Source organism: Schistocerca gregaria, chromosome X, assembly GCF_023897955.1.
Source record: "Schistocerca gregaria isolate iqSchGreg1 chromosome X, iqSchGreg1.2, whole genome shotgun sequence".
Classification (NCBI taxonomy): Eukaryota; Metazoa; Arthropoda; class Insecta; order Orthoptera; family Acrididae; genus Schistocerca; species Schistocerca gregaria.
The window spans coordinates 599,312,068-599,329,590 of record NC_064931.1 but is presented as its reverse complement, the minus strand read 5'-3'; the positions used below and the strand labels follow the sequence as shown (position 1 = coordinate 599,329,590).

Below are 17,523 nucleotides of genomic sequence, written 5' to 3'. Positions count from 1 at the left end.
TCAAATATTGACTGCTGAATTCAATCATTACTGCACACAATATAACAAAACAAAAGCTTATGTTGACCAAAAACTGATTCGCAGCCCTTTCAGCACTAGTGCTAGAAAAGATGCGTAAGAAATCTAGGAAGAGCTCATTCAGTTCCAAGACAATAGAAACTATGACGCAACTGAATCTGATTTTCTTGGACAGTTTTGGTGTAAAAAAGCAGTTTCATACACTAAAATTTGAGAAATTGCCTTGCAGTATCTTCTGTGTTCTCCACAATTTATTTCCACAAACAAGTGTTTTCTGCTTTGCTGGTAATTGAAAACATGTCCAGAAATCAACTGAAAGTAAGTGATGATGTGTGTGTAGTTTTGAGCAATAATATTAGCCCCGGGATTACCTAACTTGCACTGAAAATGGAAGCTCAAAAATCACAGTGATGCAAACTGAATTCAATTTTCTACTAAAAATGTTGTGTTTTATATTATAATAGAACTGTTAATGCATGTTGCTTTTGAATTATGTTAACAGTTTCAATTAAAATTTATTTTTAGATTTACACAGTTTATTTTTCTTGAACCTTGTGATACCTGCTAACAACAAAGAAACCAAAGTGGTCCCTGGTGAAAGAAAGGTTGGGAACTGCTAAGATAGAGAAATCTTTAAGTGGGGGTCATTCAGAGGATGAGGGGAGTAATGCAAGCACCCCGAGCATGCCAAAGGAAATGGGTTAGGTTCCAGGAAGTGAACTTACTCAATTGTTCAATGCATTCAGTGCCAAACTTGTTAAAAGTTTGGTGCAAAATTTGAAGATTTCAATTCAAAAACTGAAAATATAAAGTCAGGAATTGGTCAAAGTATCAATTCAAAATTTAAAGATATGAAGTCTGAAACTGACATTTTAAAATCTGAACTTAGGGATAAATAACATATTTGATCAATTGGAGGGCAGATCTGATGAAATTGAAAATAAATTAGAAACTCGTGAGAAAACTGTAGAAGTGGTTATCAAGTCAAGTGGACAACATAGAAAAGGAACCGGTAGCCAAAGTAGAGAGTGTAGAACATGAACTTGGGGGACGGACTGAAGGACAGGAGAAGCAGTGCAGAAAATTTGAGCTCCAGACAAATGTTGAATTTGTATATGTAATTAAAATAAGTAATGGTAATTTAAAGAGAGGGTGGGATGTTTGAGGTAAAGACAAACAATCTGAATGAAATTGTAAGTAGTGTAGCAGCTGGGCAGGCAGGTATGATGTCTCACGGGAAAAGAAAATAGTAATAAAATGGCATTCAGTGATGGAAACAAGTACCATACAGTTGACATCCTGAATACTGGGAATCTACAATGGGCCCCACACATAGATAAGGCAGTAAGCAAGGCATACAAGACTCTGCACACCTTAATGACAGTTCTGAAGTGTGCAAGCATGGGTACAAAGGAGAAAAACTACATGCCCCCTTGTAAGACCCCAGTTGGAGTATGCTGCAGGGATATGACATCCCCAACAAAGATACCTGTCAAAGCACATAGTATTACAACACAGGGCAGCCAGGTATACTGTATGATGGGAGACTACAGAAAGACAAATTGTATCATGGAAATGGTTAGGAAACTGAAATGACAAAGTTTTGTAGGAAAAAGTATCACCCATCTCATCTTCATCCACTGATCCTTCCTGTTCTATAATATTTTCTTCAAGTTTCTTTCCTTTACATATTCCTTCCACCTTTCAGACTTTTCTTTTCTTTTCACTAGCTTGCTGCCTGAGTTCTTTATAATCATACAGCTGCTCCTCTAGTCTCTAAAGGTTTCTATGATTTTTCCAAGAGTGGTATCCATGATGATCTATCTTTCATATAGTTATCCACACTCTTCAACTTTGCATTTTTCATGTAGAAATTCTTGATTTGCTATTTTGCAATTTCTGTCAATCTCACTTTTCATGGCTGTATTCTATTTGCTTATTTTTTGCTGTATTTTTGTTCTCATCTTTCATCAATTACTATTAATCTCTCATGCGTTGTCCAAGAATTTGTACTGGACCACGTCTTTTTGTCTCGTAGTTCCTCTGCTGCCTGAACTATGCTGCCTCTCCTCTCGAAGTTACCTCATTCATTTTTTATTGTAATGCTTCCACTTAAAATCAGTTGTTACTTTAACATTCCCTTCGAAACTCTCAGTGTCTGTCTGTTTCAAGTATATCAAGTCCAACTCATTAATTTCCTAATCTCATAAATCAATATTGTTAGTTTTTGTAGTGTACTGTTAGGGCCCATTTATATGAGTATTCCTGGATTCCTCTGAGAGATACTTTTGCAGGACCAGGGCACCTCAAATATTTGTGATAAACTGATCTTTATTTGTGCATACAGCAGAAACATTGTTGGATTCAAGTTGACAGTGGTACCCAACAGATGAGTGGCAACACAATGCTTGTAAGATTTGTTTATTGTGTGTGTGCCACTCAGAATAAATCACATTACTCAATACATCAATTTCCCTTTACTATTTTTATAAAAGTAAATTCTTTCTAGGAATACTGAGTATATATTTTATAGATTGTTGAAATGAATGAAAAGTTTCCTCAAAAATTTTACATAAGGTAACACGTTGTGCTGGTTTTATTAGTTACATTAATTATTAGTTAGATTAATCCACTATTATTCAATTTGAGTGTAAAGGGTAGCTCAGGTGTATCATAATTTTTACATGTAAATGTGACATCAAGGGTGGAGTTAAATGAGAAAATTATACCTTCATAACATCATTTAAGAAATGGATGATAAGGATGTGTTAAAATTCTAGGGCAATCGCCTCTTGGGGGATGATTCATATACAATTCTTTCTCACAGCTGTACACTCTACTATATAAGAATACTTCCCATTAAGAGCAAATTAACTTATGGCTATGTTTACACATATGCAAATCATTCTCATTTAGGGACACAAAACATCTTCAATCCTTGCTGGTCAGTAGGTAATCATTCAGTACGTGCTTTACATTTCACAGGGTAAGTATAAATCTTATACATTTCAAAATTATGCTTTGATCTAGCAATGGGTATAGAAACAATAACAGTTAATTCATCTTCAATCATTAAAGAGAGAGTGGTGGTTAACTTGTAGTAAGCATATAAACTGTAAGAGTTAACAGGGTAAATCATGGTATATCTTTCATCTAGATTTCGTTCAACTGATAGTAGGATCTGTAAAAATTGTTCTGGATGTGGTAGTACACTGCTCAAACAATTATTTGAACTACTTTCTAAGGCTGTTCTTAAGTTAAGGGCATCAATTCTAGCAATTGATACTCTATCAGTAATCCTTAACAACAGTGTGTTTAAATCTAAGTGTGCACTCACAGTATTAATCCTTGGAATAGTTCTTGGATATTTGCATTCGTTTCATTACGAATTATGTGGAAATGTAAGACAAATTGCTTTACAATCTGTTCAGCGAAAACTGTGTGGTTAGTAATTGTTCTTTTCATAGTCTTTAATGTGATACATTATAGAGGTTAGTTGAATCTGTACTGGACTGTTGTTCAAGAGCTAATATTTTGCCTTTAACTTCCAGTAGACCAAATACAGTACGAAGGATACTCCCTCCAAAATCAAACCAGGCATGTTTACGACTAATTCAAGTTTTGCGTGGCAAAAGCTTTAAAAAAACAGTAAATCTCTTGTTCATAATTAGCAAATGCTGACTTTACCTGCATTTTGGCTATGATTCAGTTATTATACCAAGATGTACCGATTTCCAAAATTGTATCATTACCCTTAAGAGAATGAATTAGATTAATTTGCTTCTTTACAGAATTGAACTGTTGCTGGGTTTCACTCAAATTGTACTTGAGGACAAGTTTTGCATTACTTGTTGAAACTACCATGTCTGATCATGGTTCAAACAAAACACCTGTATTCTGTGGTACTATTACTACAGCATTAGTAGAATACGCTATCACAGCAAACATTAGAATAAAAATGAACATGGTTAATTACTTCTAAATACTAGAGTAAACAATGAACATAAAATAAATTAGTTTCCTGTGGTAACCTGTGGAATAAAAGGTATAGTTTCACTTGTGCACTCGTGCAATAGCTTTAATACTAAATTTTCACAACACATTCACATAAGCACATTGCTTAAACAAACATACGCATTGCACTCTCACAAACTACACATGTTTACACAGATTGTAGGGGTGTCTAGAACAGGATTGCTCAGAATGTGGCGATGTCTCGGCCTCAAAGTCTGGACTGTGACCTCGCAATTCTCACTTCCTGGGTTTGAGAACAGCAGGTCTGCCTCTCGGTCAGTCCTCGTCATCTTGCGATACTACAGGAAATCTACCCAGAAATGGCTTTACACGATTGACATTAATGACAATTGAATGAAAGGGCAGTTGAAGCTTAAGAGTGACTGGGGACACCACCTCCAGGAATGGATATGGTCCCTTCCAAGACTTCTTAAACTTTTTGACTTGTCTCTTCTTTAACACCACGTTGCTCAGATACACAAGATCTCCACCTTGATACTGTTGCACTGCTGCTTGGCGGTCGTGTTGTCTTGCTTGCTGAAGAAAAGATAGATGATTTCGCTGTTTCCCTCCCCTCCATGATTCCTTTAGCTTGTGTGCTACGTCCCTTACGTGTTCATTGCTGATTCCTGCAGACAATTGTGCAAAGTCCAAGGGTGAATGCATTCTTCTTCCGTAGACAATCTCATATGGACTTAGGCCAGTTGAGCTTTGCATTTTGGCATTGTAGCAACTTACCAAGTACGGTAAACAGACATTCCAATTGTCATGTTTGCTGCTCACATAATGGCTAACCATTTTAATAATTGTTCTGTGGACTCGCTCGACTCTTCAATTTCCTTCAGGGTGTGCTGGTGTAGTCCTTAACTGTTATTTGCATGAACTTCCAAGTCTGTTTAAGCAATTCACTTATCAAATTCGTCAGTAATTATACTTAATAGTGATCCAAACTTAAGCATCCATTCTTTTACAAAAACTTTAGCTATAGTCTCAGCGTTCTGATCAGGTATTGGTATCATGAGAAGGTATCTAGAGAAATGATCAAACATTGTCAATATGTATTTGTTTCCATCTTTAGTCTTAATTCGACAAAATGTTGATCATTTTTCCATAATTTGCATTGTGGATCTTCTTCTTGAGCTGCCTTTAACTCTTCTTCTCAACTTATTGTAAAACAAGCACTGACTTTTCGACTCATTGCATCAGCATTCACATGTTGTTTACCAGGTCGGTGAATAAGCTGGTACTCACTCAGTCTTAATGCCCATCTTGCTAATCTGGAACTTGGATCCTTTAAGCTCAATAACCATTTAAGTGTGGCATGATCTGTAACAACTGTAAATTCTCTTCCTTTTAAGAAACATCTGTTGTGTGTTATACCAAAAACCAAAGCACAAAGCTCCTTCTCAATAGTAGTATAATTACATTCTGCTTTGTTTAATTGTCTGGAAGCAAATGAGATTGGATGTTCATGACCATCAACTTTTTGAGACAAGATTGCACCTATGGAAAAATTGGATGCATCTGTTGAAAGAATAAATCCAGATAGGCTAACACTGCAGCTGTGGTTAGAGCAGTTTTAATTCAACAGTAGCTGCAGATAGCAACAAAACAATACATTCCCTCAGATCCAGTGTTTTTCTACTGACAGTCGAGAATTCAGGGATTCTGTAATATTTCTTCTGGTGTAAACGTAAAAATGATGTTTCATCTGCACTAAATTGCAACAGTTCTTGACACACAAATATCACAAAAAATGAAAGAATGCTTGGGTCAGTATCTAACTGACATTTGTGTCCTGCATTCGAGTCATCAAAGTACTGATTTAACAGCTGGAAATTTGTTTCTTTCCAGTCAAATGTGTCACTTAAGTGCGCTCTTTTCCAAACCATTTCACTGTTCCTTTCTGATTCCTTGGATTCATAGGAACAGCTGTCTGTAATTCTTGTTCTCCTCTCTGATGTAAAGGGCTGAGGAGTACAGCTTCAAGATTCTGTTGAAGACTCGACACCGCTAGTAACATCAGATAATTCTCACTCACTGTCGCTCTTTGTGAGCATATCCAGGATTTCTTTATCTGTGTAACCACTATGTGACATTTACCATGTAGAAAACAAGATAACTGACGAAAACACAGGAATCAAACTCGAAATCTGCAAAGAAGGAATACAGCAATAAACATATATGCACTCTCGAACTATGCAGTCAGACCAGTGAACAGCTACTGGAACAGCAGGGCAGAAGGCAGCTCTGCGTGTTTGCATGTCTGTAGCGCTCAGGTAGCTGAGATTCATCGCATCTAAACTCATCCCTAGCGGTGCAAAGGCCGGTTGCACTGGAAGTGTCAACACGTCCTTAGTGCTGTAGGGAAGACCTGAGGGCCGCATTTATACAAGTCAGGGGTGCCAAGGGAACGGCGATGCACGACGAGTTAACACATCCCCAGCAGTCAACAGGTTAACATACATCACTACCAAATATATATTATTTGTGTGTGTCACATCTTCAGTCTCCCAACGCCATCCATAGGATCAATTAGGGTATATTAGCCCCACATTTTTATACAAAGCTGGTACACATGTACGAACGGACATATTTACATGTACAAAACAGGTGAAAAACAATGTTTTTTTGTGAATTTAAATAAATTTGAAAAGTTTATTCAAGTGCTTTGGGATATACATGTACAATATTTTTGCTTTTTCATCCTCCACAAACTGCTGCTCTGTGCCTCTCCGAGTTAAACATCTAAGTCACCCCATCTTCACCCTATCCTTATGGGTGGTAGGTGGTTCTTACCCCCACAAAGCCCTCTGTAGGTGTGCACGACGACGACAAAAAACAGCTTACCAAAGTTTCGTCAGAATTGCATGAATGCTATACGAACACATGTACAACAAGCAAACAAATCTTCATTTTTATATACTGGACACGTGATGATGGGACTCAAACATTTGATCATACAAGATAAGTATGTACAACATTCAGTTTGACATTTAGGATAGTTAATTTCAAGAATTGTTGTTATACAACTGCTTATATTTGCAGCAGAAGGCAGTTACTCTTCCACACTACTAAGTGCTGTCACCATTTAGCACTGGAATAATTAATAATCTTACCAAAGCCAGTACATGTGATGCCACTAAAATCTATGTTGTATAGGATCTTTTAAGTTTTTACTGATTTTATTCCACGATTCTCAAGCTCATTTTAGTGTTTCCACAGTACCTACAGATAACAGAAAAAATTTCCTGGCAACATATTCTGCATTTGGACCACCACCCTCCCAAACTGTAATCCCACAGTACGAGAAAACACATTAAGTTTCACGATTTGCTTCAGTTTTTCAAGAATGGATAACACACTACATTTTACTCCCAATGAAAACCACTGAGAATGTTAAGTAATTCTGAGATACCACAGTTGAGAGAGAAGCAGTATACGTGGCTTACTCCCATCTCTACTCCTCAGCTATCTCAAAAATTCCATTTGCACATTTAAATAACTGACTGCCTAAAGCATTTATCACAAATTAGCCATCCACAATCTAGTGATTCTTATAAAAATTTCATATTTATTGCTTATTGATATAGAAAATCTTTGCTGGAGGGACCCTTCCTCTTCTATAGACTCTTTACAGCTACATGATGTGGTGCAATTGGCTTCGGTGTTTAAGGCGCTAATTGACTAACTTAATAATAAAATTTTAAAAAATACCTAACCAATTAAGCTCAGGAAACTATGCCAGGTAAGCTGGTCACTGGTGCACTTTCTGTGCAAGATATCACAAGTCGGCAGTTATGAAGATCTGTAGTTACCACCCTGCTCAGTAATTGCCATTAATGTTTACTCTTAAAAGGTACTGTTCCTCAGTTGTCACAACTAAGGAAAAATCCTGGGCAGTAAAGAGATTTAAACTGAATTCAATGCAGGACAGATACTGAGCACTCTCCTAGAGAAGTAGACCACTAAATGACGAATCTTAGTTTAAAATGTACTGGAATACAATTGCTGGGCACAGAGAAATTCCAGCTGACTGAGGGAACATTCATTCACAGATATCCTACACATACCAATCTGCAAACTCCTGCTACTTCTACAGATAAAGTAACTTCCGGAATTTCCTGCCAGATTAAAACTGTTTGCTGGGGTGGGACTCTAACATGGGACCTTTGCCTTTCATGATACTGTACAGACTGAGCTATCCAAGCACAACTCTCAACCTGCCCTCACAGCCCTATCTTCTTCCTTCAAACTTCACAGATGTTCTCCTGCATACCTTATATGACTAGTGCTCCTGGTACAAAGAATATTGCAGACACATGGCTTTGCCAAAGCCTGAGGATTGTTCCCACAATAAATTTTCACTCTGCAGTGGTTAGGGCATGTCCTGTGTAATACATGGCTAGCTCAGTCAGTACAGCACTTGACTCAACCAGGTCTCCACAATATCCTTTCTTCTAGAACTGCTAGTCCCACAAAATACGAAGACTTCTATGAAGTTTGGAAGGCAGGAAATCAGGTAATGGCAGAAGTAGGGCAGTGGGGGTGGGTCATGATTTGTGCTTGCACAGCTCAGTTGGTACAGCACTTGCCCAAGAAAGGCAAAGATCTTAGGTTTGAGTTCCTGTCCGTACAGTTTTAGTTTGCCGGAAAGTTTCATATCTGTCCAAACTCTAGTGCACGGTGAAAATTCACTCTGGGAACATTACTTTTAATAAAACATCATCAGTAATGGACACCTATTGCACTACTTTTCTTTCCATGCTAATAAAATAAAACTAGCCCAAAAACCAGCAATATAAAAATTAATACTGCCATATCTTGGTGCTGCACCACTGAGGGAAATAAAAGATTTCAAGATTTTGAAATTCAAACAACAGTTGTAAACACAACAATTCTAATACTAATGGGGAAGACAGGATGCAGGTAACCAGTAAAATTCTACATAAATAATACTTTATTACAGAAATTCTGCAGTTTTATATCGGTACAACTTTTGCTCCTTACAATCCTTTATCAGCCAAATACAAAAGACTATGAGGATTTGTATGCAGTTTACATAAGATCAAAATGCACCATACACCTCTGTAATTTATGAAGCATAACACGAAGTGTGATATGCCATAAAGACAGATTCACGATTGTTCTGTATGTACACATTATACAAAAGAGTACTTTACAATGCTATAAAAAGCTAAGGCCCAATGATTATGAAACCTTTTACTGGAAGAGTTTTGTATTCGCAAATAAAAAAATCTGACATAAAAACCTGGACCATAATTTCAAAAAAGGCCTAACCTCAGCATTGCGCTTTCCTAATTTAAGAGGATCTGGGGAAATATGAAATTTCTGAACAGCTGCATCACAGCTCAAAAGCAAATTACACACAATGTTGTTATAAACATTTTTCATGGAAGTACTGGCAGTAGCCAATTTTAAATTCAAGGTTAATTTTAAAAATATTTGAGTAAAAAATGTAGCAAATACTACTCATTTTAAAAATATGCCCAATTTGTTTATAGAAAATAACAGGTAACAAAGGCAAGTCATTAAGCCTAGAGTAAGAAAATAAGTTATATGGGAGAAAGACCTTAAGTTAAAAATATTAGTATAAAAATTGTTATAGCCTGAGACGCAGTCATATAAACAAAAAATTCTCATAACAAAAAAAATGCAATTATCATGGGCAAGTGGACTCAACCAACAGTCATCATCTGTGTTTGTAAGCACCATGCATTCACTTATTTCACAAATGTCTAGTTTCCATAACCTTTACTAATACCATTCCTCTTGGAAAATGAACAACCATAGCTACTCATAACACATCAGATTTTAATATTGTATTTGTTACCAGATCTGGATAATAAGTGCCTATATCCATCAAAGATTCCACTGTTCTTACAGAGCTTTGCCTACAACATACTCTGAGCACATAAAACCTCCATCATTAAAATTTCATACCGTAACAAATATTACAAACCTAAATCTTTTAAAAAATAACCAATATCAATCTACACATTTACCAAAAAATAAACATGTAATGTGCATTTAAGAAGTGCAGAATAAAACTAAATACACAGTCCAACAGCAATAAGATCTTTGTTTCTTTCTCATATCTGACCTCTAAGTTTATACAAAATGGTGCCAAAATACAAACACACACACACACACACACACACACACACACACACACACACACACACACGCACAGAGCAAATTGATATGTCTGACAAATTTTGCAAAACAGAGTTTCTGTTAATGTACATTAACAACATATATGTGAAAGTCATTCCAAAACTGACTACATTTTTGAGATACATGAAAATATTTCTGGAAAAAGTTACATTATACACGAGATTCAGAGCAAAACAGCTCTCAGACATCATATGCAGCTATCACAGCTGGTTTCTTCATAAAACACCCAAGTATACATTTTTGACACCTATGTATGATAAAAGCGTATTTCTCACAGTAAAATAAATGCAGAAAATACTTCACAGTTATACAATCATGTCATAAATTCACCTTCAAGGCAAAAAATAAAGTTTATGAAAATACACTCTGTCAACACATCTCATCTTTTGGGTGAACATTTCAGTACAACCCATTTAACTAACTTCAAGTAACTCACTAGAATGTTACATGTAAATAAATGCACTGACAATACTGATTCTTTTTCCAAAAAATGAATCAGCAATGTCATTTCTGTCACTTACAAACTATTATGCAGCTGCTTTGAGGAAACTTAACAGTGTATACACACAAAGTTGTAAGCAGATAGAACTTAACTGTTACATCATCATGTCTTGGATGTTCTGATTGTATATGTAACCTCATATTAAGCATGTGAAGAAAATTGTGCAAAGTATCCAGCAGAGGTTGGGCAATGATGTTCCTACCTGCAATCAAACAGAAATAAGTCATCATTAATTAGTACCTGCTACACATTAGACCAAAACAAAATCTACAAAGTTAAAAAAAAAAACTTGACATTAAAACAGCAGCAGCATGATGGTTAAAAATTACATAAATAATGAACCATTTCTTCAGTAAGAGTGTCAGAATAAGCATAACATTAATCTGTAGCAGACTTACTTTACTGCTGCTCACTATGACCTTGTACCAAAATCCCACATTAACCACATTTTTTTTACCAGTTGCAAAACGTTAGTCTCGTAATTTAACATTTTACTGTTGCGTCAACACTCCAAATAAAATAACTGAGAAGCTTTCAGACAAATCCTTCATACATGCATACGTGCATACACATCCGCTCATCCAACACTCATGGATGACTACATTGTGCACTTTCACATGTGGATATCATTGTAAAATACTTCACGAGTGTGACAGGAAGCTGACAGAGAAGCCCAAAATCAGTATTTTTAGCCCATTGACAATTCTCTTTTGAATGAATACAGCCTACAGGCTGAATTCTTTTTTTTTTTATGAAATTCTATGCTTCAAAGAGATTTTGGCATAAAAATGGTAATGAACTGTCAACTGATTTGAAAGGTATTTTAAGAAGGTGCACAACCAATAAAATTACCGTTTGGCACCTAGGAATAAAAGGCAATACAACTTGCATATTTGTAATTTTTCCTTTAAGAATGGTCCCTTCCTGAATGATTAAAGCACTCAGTAGTAAAGCCACACTATAAAAAGGGAAAAATGGATAATTTCAACAATTTTAGACCTATTTCTATGCCATTAGTGTTTCCTAAAATTATTGAAAAGGCTGTGTATGTAAGGATAATATATCATTCATTTCACATCATTTTCTTTCAAATTCACAGTTTTAGAAGTGGTTTAACAACTGAAAATGCTATATTCTCTTTTCTCTCTGAGGTACTGGATGGATTAAACAAAAGGTTTCAAATGCAAGGTATGTTTTTTGATGTAATACGGCGTTTAATTGTGTTTATTGCAAAATATTGCTCCATAAGTTGGACCATTATTGAATACGGGGAGTACTTCACAATTGGTTCACCTTTTACTTCAACAACAAACAGCAAAAGGTCATTATCCACAGTGTTGAGAATGGCTATGGTGTGGGATCTGGGAGGGCACGGTCAAATGGGGAGTGCCCCAGAGCTCAGAGCTGAGGCCACTCCTATTCCTTATTTATATAAATGATATGCCCTCTAGTATTACAGGCAATTCTAATATACTTCTGTTTGCTGATGACACTAGTTTTGTAGTAAAGGATGTTATCTGAAATGTTGGCTCTGTTTCAAATAGTGTAGTTCATGACCTAAGTTCATAGTTTGTAGAAAATAAAGCTAATGCTAAATCATAGTAAGACTCAGTTTCTAACACACAGTTCAACAAACCTGACATTTTAATTTCACAGAATGTGCATATGATTAGTGTAACTGAACAGTTCAAATTTCTAGGTATTCAGATAGATAGCAAAATATGTAGAAAGCCAACATTTAGGATCTTGTTTAAAGACTAAATGCTGCCATTTTTACTACTCAAACAGTACCTGAAATAAGTGATAGTTCGACACGAAAAGTAGTCTACTCTGCTTATTTTCATTAGCTTATGACGTATAGTATTCCCATTCTCAAAGGATATTTTTGGCCCAGAAACGGGCGATTTGAGCAGTAAGTGGTGTAAGCTAGCGAAACTCTTATCCAGCCCTGTACATTAGTCTGGGTAGTCTGAAATTGCCCACTCCCCCCCCCCTCATCTCTCTCTCTCTCTCTCTCTCTCTCTCTCTCTCTCTCTCTCTCTCTCTCTCTCTCTCTCTCTCTCTCTAACAACTTCTTCCTAAGAATTAGCAGGTTTCATTATGTTAATACTAGGCAGGTATCCAAACTGCCTTTGGACTGCACTTCCTTGACACTTGTGCAGAAAGGTGCGTGTGGTATACACCACTTCTAACAAACACCGAACATCACGCTTCAGTATGCGGCCGCCAAATACATAGTTGGGCGCACTTCTCCAGGCGGCCCGCTGCTACCATCGCTGGCCGTCTTCACACGCACACTCCCTTACGTGGCCAAGAAAAACATCGCGGGCCGCACTTCTCCGGGCGGTTCGCGGCTACCATCGCTGGCCGCCTTCGTGCACACGCATTTGTCAGCACGCAGCAATTGGCTATGCCAGGAAACATTGCAATTGGTTTTCCCTGGAAAACAGCGACCCCAGCCGACGGCTCCATTAACTAGCAAGCCTTATATAAACCCAGCCGCTGCCACAAACAATAGTTCTCATCAGAAGTGCAGTACACCATGTTCCAGCTGCTTGTGGATGACTCGCCGCACCATTCGAGGTTGCCTGGCTGCTCGGCGGAAATCTTGCGACTTCACTTGGAGAGACTGAACTTCACCGGACTTGGGAATAATTACGGGATGTGCACCCCACCATGCACATTTGGACATTGGTATAACCAAACTTTAATTATGTATTACTTCTGAGTGTGAGCCTGGGTAGACGCTTGGCTAACGTAATTGTTAAAAAGTGATTTGTGATTTAATAAACCAGACTGAAGAGGCTATTGTGTTATTCCTGGTTATAACAGTGTACAGTATACTACGCAATCATTTTCAATAAGCTACCACAAGAATTCAAAGATCTTAGCAGTAATCCATGTGCTTTTAAATCAAAAACGAAGAGTTTCCTCTTGGGTCGCTCCTATTCTGTAAAGGAGTTCCTTGAAAAATTAGGCTGATTCCTGTGTTATATTGTTGATTGTGTTTACATAAACTTATGGCTTGTCTTTCTTGGGTTTATGAACATTTTATTTTATCTGTTATTACTTTTATGTTGTGATTTCATGCACTGAAATGTTCCATTACCTTTGATATTTGCTCTTCAATTTGGTTCTACAAAACTAAATGTGTAAAATAAAAAGAAATAAAAAATGTTAATTTCACACTCAGTCAGTAACAAGGATACGTGTGTAAAATAGGACATACTGCAAGATATCAGCAGAGACTGGTTTACGTAAGAAATTAAGTAATTCTCAGTCACATCAAACAATAAACCTGTAAGTTGTGTTGAAGAGATAGTCATACATTTCTGGATTAGTTTTCTTTCTGGTCCAGGGTGATATCTGAGTGACAAGCTCCTAGTTCGTAGCGGATTCTTGGGGGTGGTGGGAAGAATAGGGGTGTGCGAGAATATGGCAGGGGAAATATGCCTGAGGACTGAACTTAGATGGTCTGTGAAGGACTTCATGAGACCTTCAGCATATTGGGCAAGGGGTTCTTCCCACTGCAGATACATCATCCAAGGGAGGTCAGGTTGTGCGGTGGGATTTTTTGTGTGGAAGGAATTGCAGCCGTCAATGCAACTATTGTTGGTGGTTAGTGGGGTTAATGTGGATAGAGGTGTACATGGAGTCATCAGGAAGGTGGAAGTTAGCATCCAGGAAGGTGGCACATTGGGTTGAGGGGGATCAAGTGAAACTGATGGGTGAGAAGGTGTTGAGGCTGTGAAATAATGAGGATTAGGATGATTTGGCCCCGAGTCCTGATCATGAAGACAGCATAAATGAACCTGAACCAGACTTGAGGTTGGTAACTGCATTTTGATGAGTATTTTGCAATATTACAACTCTCTGAAACAGGCACATTACTATCACCATTCCAAACGTATTATCTCCACCCACTGTACCAAGGAATATGAAGCACTGCATTCAAGTTCTAGATGTTCAGAGCCTACTTTTATAATTTAAATTTCCCATCATTTACACTTAACGAAACAACATTAATGGTGAGAAACAAAATGTGTAACTGATACATAATTACACAGGCACGGCATTGCTTTTCAGTCAGTATTTACCGTATTTATCTGCTTATATGATGACCCTGAATATAAGACAACCTCCTTTTTTTAAGATACTTCAGAAAAATTTATTTTTAACATATCATAACTAAACAAAATTACAAACTTTTCTTGACATAAAGTATCTGCTTAAAAAATTGACACTACATCTACCCTAAACTTACACCATTCGTTGACTTTCTACAGTTTGACAATATACATGGAGAAATAAAATTTTAAAAAAGAAATCATTTAAATTAATTTCTATCTTCATTGCCGTTTTTGAAACTTCCTGGCAGATTAAAACTGTGTGCCGGGCAGAGACTAACTCTGGACATTTGCCTTTCACGGGCAAGTGCTCTACCAACTGAGCTACCCAAGCACGACTCACGCCCCGCCCTCACAGCTTTACTTCTGCCAGTACCTCGCCTCCTACCTTCAAAACTTCACAGAAGCTCTCCTGTGAACCTTGCAGAACTAGCAATCCCGAAAGGACAGCTTCTGTAAAGTTTGGAAGATAGGAGACAAGGTACTGGCAGAAGTAAAGCTGTGAGAACAGGGCGCGAGTCGTGCTTGGGTAGCTCAGTTGGTAGAGCATTTGCCCGCGAAAGGCAAAGGTCCCAAGTTCGAGGCAAGGTCCGGCACACAGTTTTAATCTGCCAGGAAGTTTCATATCAGCACACACTCAGCTACAGAGTGAAAATATCATTCTATTGCCTTTTTTGTTTACTTAGCCTGTCATCTGTGGTATCACTGTTTCCAATAAGAATAATAATAATAATAATAACAAATTGAGGCACAACAACACTGTCGTACTTCCGGAGGCATTGTATGCATCTGAAACAACACAAATAGGTGGGCAAAACAAAATCAAAGAAATAGAGAAACAAGAAAGGAAAACTCTGAAGAAAATTTTTGGCCCGATACAAGAGCAAGGAATCCTGAAGAAGAGACCAACATCACAGTTATATAAATACACAGACAAGATTATGGATACAATAAGGAAAAGAAGAATGTAGTTCTACGGACATATTCACAGGATGAATGAAAACAGAATTTCAAAGTGAATTCTGAAATTCATCAAGTCAGGCAAGGGAAAAACTAAATGGATAAAAGAAGTTGAAGAGGACCTCAGACAAGCACACATAACAGTAAACTATGCAGAAAATATAGCTGAATTCAGGAACATTATCAAAAAACAAATTTGACACCACAACACAGAAGAGACACGGATGCAAATGGACAGCGGAGCTAAAGAAACAACGCAGTGAACACATGAAGAACATTTGGGCTCAGAAAAAACAAACAATCACCGAAAGGAATTCAAGTTCAAATACTCTCTTTAAATGGGAATAATTGAAAATAATAATAATAATAATAATAATAATAATAATAATAATAATAATAATAATAATAATAATAATCCCTACTAGACAGTTGTGAAACTTATGTCTTCGTTGTCACAAATATTTGGCCGTTTCTTCTGAATATGTTGCTATTTCTTTTTTTCTTGTAATACATCCTTTTATTTCCTATTCTGTCACACCCTCCAATCCACTCTCCTATGTTATCATCAGTGAGCAATGCACAAACTCACCATCTCCACTGCCCATGTATTACAGTCTTACATCAAATATAGATTTAAGTGCTGGAAGTCTTTTTTGAAGGTATTTGTCTGTAGTGTAACCAAATATGGAAGTGAAACATGGATAGCAAACAGTTTAGACAAGAAGCTTTTGGAATGTGGTGCTAAAAAAGAATGCTGAATATTAGATGGGTTGATCATGTAACCAGTGAGGAGGTACTGACCAGAACTGATGGGAAAAGAAATTTGTGCCACAACCTGACTTGAAGGAGGGATCAATTGATAGGACAAAGTCTGAGACATCAAGGGATCACAAATTTAGTATTGGAGGGAAATGTGAAGCATAAAATCGTAGGAGGAGGCTAAAAGATGCATGCAGTAAGAAGATTCAGAATGATGTAGGTTACAAAGCAATGTGAGTATCAGTGTGTATACTCTGAAAAACAAAAGAGAATCAAAGAGCACAGAGGAGGTTGGGACTCAAAACTCAGCTACAAACAGTGTCACGAGACCAACAGCAGCTCACAGTCTGCTTAGAATCCAGGCAGAAAGTACACTTAATAGCAAAACTTGTAGTACCTGAAGATGAAGGCTGGGTTGGTCATTGAAATATTAAGCAGAAATGGACACAACTCCGCTGAATACTTGGAAGCTCACTATTAATCAATCACGCCATGAAAACCTGAGAGATTACAGCAGCTTGCTCTAGATGTAGAAAAACTAAGTTAAAGTAGATGGGTAGGAAAAAAATTCTGTGCTGTTCAAACACAGTACTAGTGGTGTGTTGCTTCACACAGTCATGTCAATTAAATATCCAGGCTTTACATCACAAAATAATATGAAATAGAATGAGCATGTATAGTCGTTAATATGGAAAGGAAATGCTCAACGTGTACGCTACTAGACTTTTTACTGGTAGTTCGATAAACATGCAAGTATTATGGAGATTTTTTGTGAAGTCAAGTGAGATTCTCTAGTGGAAAGACATCTTTTTCATCAAACAATACTAAGAAAATTTAGAGAAACTTCATTTGTGGACGACAGTACAACAAATCGACTGCCAACAACATAATTTTTGTAGAAGCACCATGAAGGCAAGATGTAATTTTTCCCTTGCTTTATTTGCG

The 17,523-nt window shown here is 37.1% G+C and overlaps 1 protein-coding gene across 1 annotated transcript in view; it reads right to left on the bottom strand.

Moving 5' to 3' along the window:
- Nucleotides 1-8,974: 8,974 nt before the first annotated feature.
- The window catches only part of LOC126297773 (guanine nucleotide-binding protein G(i) subunit alpha), a 30,918-nt gene continuing 22,369 nt past the window's right edge, over nt 8,975-17,523 (bottom strand). The window contains exon 7 of the mRNA XM_049988948.1: nt 8,975-10,934. The gene's annotated coding sequence lies outside the window, so the exon portion shown is untranslated. The remainder of the gene's footprint in view (nt 10,935-17,523) is intronic.